This window comes from Silene latifolia, chromosome Y (genome assembly GCF_048544455.1).
Source record: "Silene latifolia isolate original U9 population chromosome Y, ASM4854445v1, whole genome shotgun sequence".
NCBI classification, from domain to species: Eukaryota; Viridiplantae; Streptophyta; class Magnoliopsida; order Caryophyllales; family Caryophyllaceae; genus Silene; species Silene latifolia.
The window spans coordinates 326,548,252-326,557,397 of NC_133538.1; positions in this window are offsets into that span (position 1 = coordinate 326,548,252).

Sequence of the window (9,146 nt, forward strand, 5' to 3'; positions counted from 1 at the left end):
TCACATGAATAGTTTTGAAAATGATTATGGACTAATTGTTTTAAGTCCATTTTGAATGTAATTAGTCGGTACTCATCATCGTACCCGGGTTAAAATCCGGCATGGTATGTATAACCAAGGATGACTTTGTGTTAGTGACTAATATGTTTGTTTGAAAAATGTAAAGAAATGAAATAAAAGGCTTTAAAATACCTCTTAAATGTCATTAACCAAATATTATCACCGAAACACGGATTTAACCGTCATGGTATGAAGAACCAAGGGTGAAAAATGCTTCATGGTTAAAACATGTGAAATGAAACAAAAGGTTTCGAAAATACTTGTAATGGTAAAAACCGATTACAAATACGAAAAATGGATTAAGGAAAATGACGAGAACAAACACGGTTGATCTCTGGTCTGAGCGCCCCATTTAGGCACGAGCCTGTTGGCGACCTAAGGGGCTTCTACCTCAGACCAAAAATCAGTTTTGGCTCGTTTATTCCATGTTTTGGTTCATGTTATGCATGTTTTAGCATGTTAAAGTCATGAAACAAATGAAAACATAATAAAAGAGGATTTTTATACCCTCATACTTACATGTTTGGTTATGGCGAGTGACCGACGTAAGTGTAACAACTCGTTTGATCGGAAAAAACTCGGTTTAAAACCGTTTTGGTAAGTAAAAGAGTGTTTTAAAAGTTTAGTGATGGTGTAGTGGTCAAAGTGGTCGGACTAGTGATTTAATGCACGATGACGGTACCAAACAATGTGTAAGGCTCGTGTTTACGATCGGTAGGTCGTAAACACGCGTCGGATTGTGACTTTAGAAGTCGAGTCGAGAATTTTAAGGGAGAAAAGAGGGGGCGGACACTCGCGTAAGTCTCAAATGGGTGGCATTTGAGGGGTATTTATAGGAGAATGAGTGGTTGTGTGAGTTTTGAGCGACGTGGCCACCTGGGCTGCTCAAAGAGGCGCGAGCCATGCCGCGGGTCTTCGAGTTGTGTTGTCGCTTTCACAACAAACGCAATCATGATTTGTTCTATCCTAGGTTTTGTAGACACATGTTTGGTACTTGACAATTTATGAATCCGGAAAAACTTAGCATAGAAGGCTTGAAGATATTTTTTTTTGTGGTTGACTCGGTTTGACTTGTTGTTGGTATCGGGATTTGAATTTTCGAGTCGGTTTTTGGTCCGGTGTCGGTTTTGACTCTAGTTAGTGTCATCGCGACCCCGTCGTCGTGCATTAAACACTCCAGGTATTTTTGAAATGTTTTGAAATATTTTGTTTTCGAAATCGTTTTAAGTTTTCCGACGTAAAGTTGTACACAAACTGTCGATCAAACGCTGCGATCCCAAAACATATTGTAGTCCGATAATCATCGGGTGTTTGTTGGAGTCTCAGCAGATACTGGGTATCTACAGACAGCAACAAGTATAAGTTCATCATCATTGATAATGTGGATCGTGACGGAAAACCAGAAGAATTTTTCCACAATAGACCACTGTCTATTGTAAGATTCTATGCTCTCTTTTGCTTAACAGCACTACATGCTGTTCCTATTCATTATTGTGAATGTACAATGACTTTACATAAAGTATACCTTCCCCAAAAATTTTGTGCCTGTCTTAATTTTCTTATTTTTGTGATATTGTAGCTCATAATTATTAGTGTCCTAATGTTTTCTTCCCCTCCTTCTCCGCCAGCGTAATGTTCAAGAAGAATACTTGAAAGACATCGGTGTTTCAAAGGTAAAAGTTGATCGCATCAAAAAACTGCAGCCTATTCTTGCAAAAATGAAGTGGAGAAACAGCACTAACAAGACCGAGTGTGGTGTTTACGTTATGAGACATATGGAGACATTTAGCGGTAATCTAAATTGGACCTGTGGGTTTAAAAAAGGCGATGTGAGTTTCAGAAGTAATACAATTATTTTTAATACATAATTCAGTACACATTTGTACATGTTCTAACCCCTTGTTTTCTTTACTTTCCTAGGATGCTACCCTACTGATTCTGCGGAAGAAATACATTTCATATATGATTTCAACAGAAGGCAATGTATGTTTTGATGCTGTACTAAAGAAGGCAATGGATTTCCGTTCAAACCCACTGCCATGGGAAGAATACGACGATGAAGATGAGGAAGATGCTGAATTGAAGCCGTAAAAACTTTTTTATTTTTGTTTGTGACATGTGTGTGAGTAATGTAACATAGATTGAGGAAGCTGCGAGTCGAAGAACCTGAAGTTTGAAAAAATTTTAATTCAAGAGAGTGTTATATTCCGGAAACAAATTTCAATAAAGTTTATTGTGGAAAATGCCTTAAAATAATTGTACTGTGGGAAAACAATTCCAATCAAGTTGATGATGTCCCTGCAGAACAACAATAATGATCCTTTAATACAAATATAATGTACTTTGGCTATAAGAGTAATGTACTTTGGCAGTGAAATCAAATTGTACATACAAGCCTTTAAGAATGTTCGTTGCAGAACAACAATAATGATCCTTCAATACAAATGTAATATACTTTGGCTATAAGAGTAATGTACTTTGGCAGTGAAATCGAATTGTACATACAAGCCTTTAAGAATGTTCCTTGCAGAACAACAATAATGATCCTTTAATACAAATATAATATACTTTCCCTATAAGAGTAATGGGCAGTAAAATCGAATTGTACATACAAGCCTTTAAAAATGTTATTGTAGTGTATATTATGGATGTCTATCCTTGAATCAAAAATTTGCACCTTCCACTTCGTTATCAGATTCATCTTCTTCATCGTCGTCCTCCACATCATCAGATTAATCTCCTTCATCATCGTCATCTTCATGGTAGTTTTTGGTGAATATGCAACAAAATGTAAATTAAATATTAGATTTTATAAGGAGAAAATGGCCAAAATGAACAACTAAATTGATGTTAACCAAATATACATTGCTGAAATTCTCATATGTGCCTTCAGAACAACCATAATGTTCATTGCACAAAGAGCTTATGTGCCTCCATATAAGAGTGATGATTTTGGAAGATAAACACTATGCGCTATACTTGTATAATTTAATAATTATTTAATATTAATGTAATATGCTTTAACTAGAAACCAAATTATACATACCTGTCAGATGGTTTTTTTCTTTGCAAGTCCTAAAGTTGTGTCCTTGGCGGCCACATGTTTTGCAGTACCTCTTCTCTTTTCCTCTCTTCTTTAGGGCTTTTAACATTTGTGATTCAATTCTCTTGCCCTTGGTCCTACCCTTGTTTTTAGATTTTTTTAGGAACATGAACCACCAACTTCTCAGGTATTTTGCAGCCCACGTGCTTTTTTATTTCTTTCATCTTGTCTTTCTTCTTTGCTGGAACACTTCTGTTACTAATCATATCCAATCTAATATCTCTCAGTTTTTCAATCAAAAGCTTCATGTCTTTATCATCACACTCAGCTACGCTGACATAAGAATAAACCTCTTGCCACAGCTCAGTACTCAAACTTTTCCTTTAAAACTTTTGAGAGACATCTATCAGTTTGCCATCTTTATCAAAGACAGGCTTACTCATTGCAGCTTTTGTCCATCTTTGCATTATGTACTGTTCTGGTATTTTCTGAAAATCTTGGTTGTGTAGAATCCAAAGGCAACGCCTGCACAACAAGCCCATTCTCTGAAACATAGAACAAGAACAAGTAATCTCCATGTTATCTGGTGAATATGCTACGTTCCATGACTTATTTGGCATATGCAAGTCTGTTAGAATATATATTTTTGTCTCATCAATCTTCTCCACGTCTTTAAAATGGCAATCAGACAAAGCTGTAACCAATTCTGTTTGGAAGTCTTTGAAAATGTTGTGCGAGTATATTATAGAAGCATGGACTTCAAGGTTTGAGTTTGTTTTCCGTGGGATTTCAGAGTGTTTGTTGTCACTGTTTAACTTGGACTACTTGTGTCTTTGTGCTTCCAAGGCACTCTCATAGCACACCCAAAACTCAACAAGGGTCAAATGAGGTGTGAGGAACCTGTCAAAGAAACTGTTTTCACTCTCAGACCCAGAAGTAACCCTCATCAAGCCAGACATGGAAACATCTTTAAAATAGGCAGGGAGCCACTGATCCCTGAGATCGTATAAATCTGAAAACCACTTGTGTTCTACAAGTTGATAATCAGTCATTATCTTCTCCCACTGTTATCAGGCTCAAGTTGGTTGTTCCAAACATACCTATTGAGCCTGGTCTTAAAATCCTCATATTGAAACAGTTGATAACTGACTTTTTCTCTTAGTTTCTTCATTATGTGTCACATGCACAGTTTGTGTATTGACTCCCTAAACACTTCCGAGACTACCGACTTCATTAATTTGTCCTGATCAGTAATTATAATTCTCGGCTGGCAGCCGCCCATTGCTTCCAAAAATATCTTGAACAGCCATGTGTAACACTCAATACTTTCATCACCTATCAACCCAGCTCCAAAGATTATGCACCTTTTGTGGTGATCAACTCCTGTGAAAGGCACAAACACCATATCGTACTTGTTTGTTCCATATGTAGCATCTGCTGATAACACCTCACCGAACAGCATGTAGTTCTTTATGCAGATCGGATATGCCAAAAACACTCTAGTCAGGCACTTGTTTTCATCTACTATAAAATCAAAGTAAAATGAACTGCATGTGTCTTTTCTCCCAATAATCTTTTAAACAAACATTTGCGCATCAAAATTACCAATGTAGGTTTTTATGTCCCTGACAAAGTTTTTGAAATCAACCTCAGTAGCACCAATGTTGTCGTAACCTCTACACGGCTCCTTCCAACCTCTATTGGCTTTCACACCACCTAGTTTTAGCACCTTTACCTTTGTGACAAATTGCTTCTGTACCTCTGTCATTTTTCGGTTACCTTTCAAGAATATTGTACATTCAGGCGAAGCAAGTGGATGGTTATGCGCTTCATCGAATCTGGTAACAATATAAGTTCCATTTTCTTGGTATTTAAACTGCACTAATACACGACAGTCAATTCTTGTAATCGGCCTCACACGGCTTATGTCTGTCACATCAGATTCTGCATCATTCTCAGCAGTATCAGTATCAATCCTCTTCCTTTTCCTACTTTCCTTTACACCTTCCCTATTACAGACAACATTCCTTAATGCAAAACTGTTTGTTAACTCATTGCCTTTAATCCTTTTTGTTGTTGCAAGTCTTGGCGTAAACCCACAGATTGTACAATATTCTTTATAGAATAACTCTGCTGATTCTAGCGTTTCAAATACTTGTCTTACTTTAGGTTTCTTTTCCTCTGGACAGAGTGGAATGTACTGGAGTGCATTTAATGTTTCAATTCTTGTCCTTGGTGTTTTAAAGCTGTTATTTGTAGAAGAAGACGTAGTTGCATCACTTGTACAAATTGTCTGCTTCAACGTAGTTAAGTAAGTAAGTATATTGAATATTATTGCATCAATAATGCAGTAATCCAATTCTAATATGCTCTACAAAGATTGGTAATTTATTTCGTACAATTAAAGGTTCATATATAATGTATTCATGCGAATGCCCATTATCATGCCTTTAAAGGAACATTTATTTTACTGCTAATGTTCATAGAAAATATTGTTGTCCATTTTGATATAGCATATATAAAATGTATTGAATTCTAATGACACTAAACAAACAAATAGTCATAATACTATTTCATTAATATTAGAAAAACATTTACAAAAGCCATTTAAGGCTTTCAAAATGATAAAGCCTACTAAGGCTTATACTGAAAAAAAAAAAATACAAGATAATACCTAATAACAATAAACAAGAGAATTAACTTAATATAATTCTAAACTAATCTAACAGTCGGAGTCATAATAACCCTCATCACCAGACTGCTCCTCAATTTCATATTCTTCTCTTTGGTTTTTAAATTGTCGTTCTTGTTGTTTATGATGTCTAATTATTTCTGCACGACTAGACATAGTCGTGCAAAGGCAGAATCTGTCAAGGAGCCGATTATCCTTTGTGATATAGATTATACCATTTTCATTTCCCCGAACCGCGCCTCGGTAATAATCCCTATCCATTACCCTTGGCTCGGTCCCTCTAAGGAACCACTTTGACCAGCCCTTGCACACCATGGCCATGTTTCTCTTTTCTTCCCTCCCATGTCGATCAAAAAAAATACGGAGCAATGCCTCAGTAGTAAGGAAAGTATGTAAAGGACAACTGTGAGATGGTACATCCATCTCCACAGGAATTTTGTTTGTGAGCAACATTCGTGTAGGGAACTATTGTGCATTTTGAGTAAGACATTGTTTTTTTTTTTAATAAAATTAAGTAGTTTTCTGGACAGATTAAAAGTTTTTCTTATTGGAAAAGGTAGGATGGAAAAGTGGTTGTGTACTCTTGGGTTTATATAGAGGATTAATTGATTATAAGAGATTAAATTATATGAACAGTTGTGGCTTTTCAACTGACACAAACATAATCATGGTAATTAATAAATTGGGTGAAGTTATCTATGTTACTTTAATCTCTTGCATAAAACATATATGCACACTATGAAAATACGTAATGGACATTTGAATTAAACTGAATTCACATTTATTTTCCAAATAATGTTCCATGTTCTTTTTTAAATAATTTAATGTACCTTTAAATATAATATAATGTACTTTTTCCAAACAGTGCTTAATGATATTTTAGTTGCACCTAATTATCAGAAAATGCAAATTACGAATATAGATAGTGGACAATTTATTTTATGGAACATATTTTTTTATAATTAATATAATGTACATTTAGAAGTAATCTTCAAATTAATGTGAATAATTGTGTCTTTTCACCACATAAGCAAGTTACAAACCGTCATTTGGCTTATTGTGAACAGTTGCAAGCCACTTGCAAAAGGTAATAATTACTTGCACATCCTTCTTATATATAATGCACATTTCACTAAGACTGATTGAACATTTCCTTATGAAACGTGTACAACACAACACAACCCATTATTTTTATATGCAAAATTACTTTTCAGTTACTTCAAATTGCACACTTTTCCCTTCTCATTATTTTTACATTTTTTTCTCACCACAAAGTACATTTGCATTTATCATCCTCTTAAAATCAGACAAACAAACTATAAACCCTAATTTAACATTTTTCATTATATAATTAATGTTTTTGTGGTTCTGGACATTAAATCTAATTAACTAAATTTAATCAAATCTGAAATTAAGTTGAATTTGATTAAATTCAACTTTAACATCATCATAAAATCAATTCAACAACGATTCGGCAAGGAATTAAATAACATTGAATGAACATACCTCAATATTGACTGTAGAAAACAATAATTCCAGATGAATGACGAAATCAATTCCGATTTTCGTTACAAAGTTTTGATCTTGAAATAACTGAATAGCTGATGAATGCAAAAGTTTGAACAAATTGACTCTGATTTGCGCTTCGAACACAGCAATTGATGATGAATAACCGATTTTAGATCACTAAATTTGATGTCGAAAGACAAAAATTTACATATTAAGGAAGGATTAATCATGAAATCAATTGATTTTGTTTCGTGTGGTTTGATTTTGTTACGTAGGCTTGATATTGCTGACATGTACAGTCTTATTTTTTGTTTTCCGTGAAAATCTAAGAGAAGTGCGCGTCTAATCTCAGCCGTCAGATAATTTGATGGACGGTTGAGAGCTGTTCTCACGGTTCTCACGATAAGCCCCGTTCTCACCGGAACTCTACCCTAATAATAATAATAATAATAATAATAATAATAATAATAATAATAATAATAATAATAATAATAATAATAATAATAATAATAATAATAATAATAATAATAATAATAATAATAATAATAATAATAATAATAATAATAATAATAATAATAATAATAATAATAATAATAATAATAATAATAATAATAATAATAATAATAATAATAATAATAATAATAATAATAATTAACCAAGTGCTTGTGGCCCAGTGGTGATTCCAGGCTCCCTCAAAACATGGAAAATTCTGCGAATTGCGAGGTCCTGGGTTCAAATCCCACTGTGGGTAACGCATGCGGTTATTTCGGCCTTCGAGGGGAAACCCCGTTGAATAAGTGGACCCTGGGCTTGCCGGTGTCTGGGTGTCCGAGGGTTTGCTCGCTCCTTGAATCAACCTGGTCGGCCTTCGTGGGCAACCCCGATGAAGCTGGGGCTGGTAGCTGGGAGAGGCATTCTCCCTTTGCTTGCAAAAAAAAAAAAAAAAAAAAAAAAAAAAAAAAGAAAATAGTGAGGGTCCACAAGCCAAGAGGTCATGGGTTCGATCCTCACTAGATGACAATTTAACACACTTTATATATTTTACATCGGCATAACCTTGTCCGGGACACTCTTTTCGACATCTGCTATAGATATGGTATTACTGCGGGGAAGGAGGTTGATATCGGTTTGGTTGATGGGCATGCTGGCTCTCTTCGTCCTGCGGATTTATTGCTTTATTCTTGGGACAGGGGCTTGATGAGTGCGTCGACCTGACAGGTTCTTCACCTTTGACTCAGACTGGGTTGGCAGATTTTGTGCCGGGCCGGGTTGTCACCGATCTTTGCTCAAATGAAAGTGTGCTAAGTATGGGGATTTGTGCGCCGTAGCGGGTTATGGTTTCCTACCTTTCTCTTTCTCTTCACTTGGGGAGTCTGGGTTCGGATGTTGTTGCCTTGCTCAGCGGATCCGAAATTCTCGGTATCTCAGGATGCGGGGGCTCGGGTGGCCGCTTACATTTTTACTAGACTTAACTTTGCTATTGCTAAGGGTGTGGGAGCCCAGATTGTCTCTCGGCTCCCCACCAATTTCATGTAAACTTTTATTTTTATTTTAATGAAAGCTGCGCGCATCCATTATAATAAAAAATAATAATAATAATAATAATAATAATAATAATAATAATAATAATAATAATAATAATAATAATAATAATAATAATAATAATAATGTTAGAGTGTAAGAGAGTATGTATGTGTTGTCGATTTTTGGTTGGTCCGGGTTAAACTAGATTCAAAAGTGAAATGTGACGGTCTTTTGCTAGACGGGAAAATGTCTCAAGTCTATATTAACTTAAGACGGAAAACTATTATTATTATTGTCACCATTATTATTATCCGACTA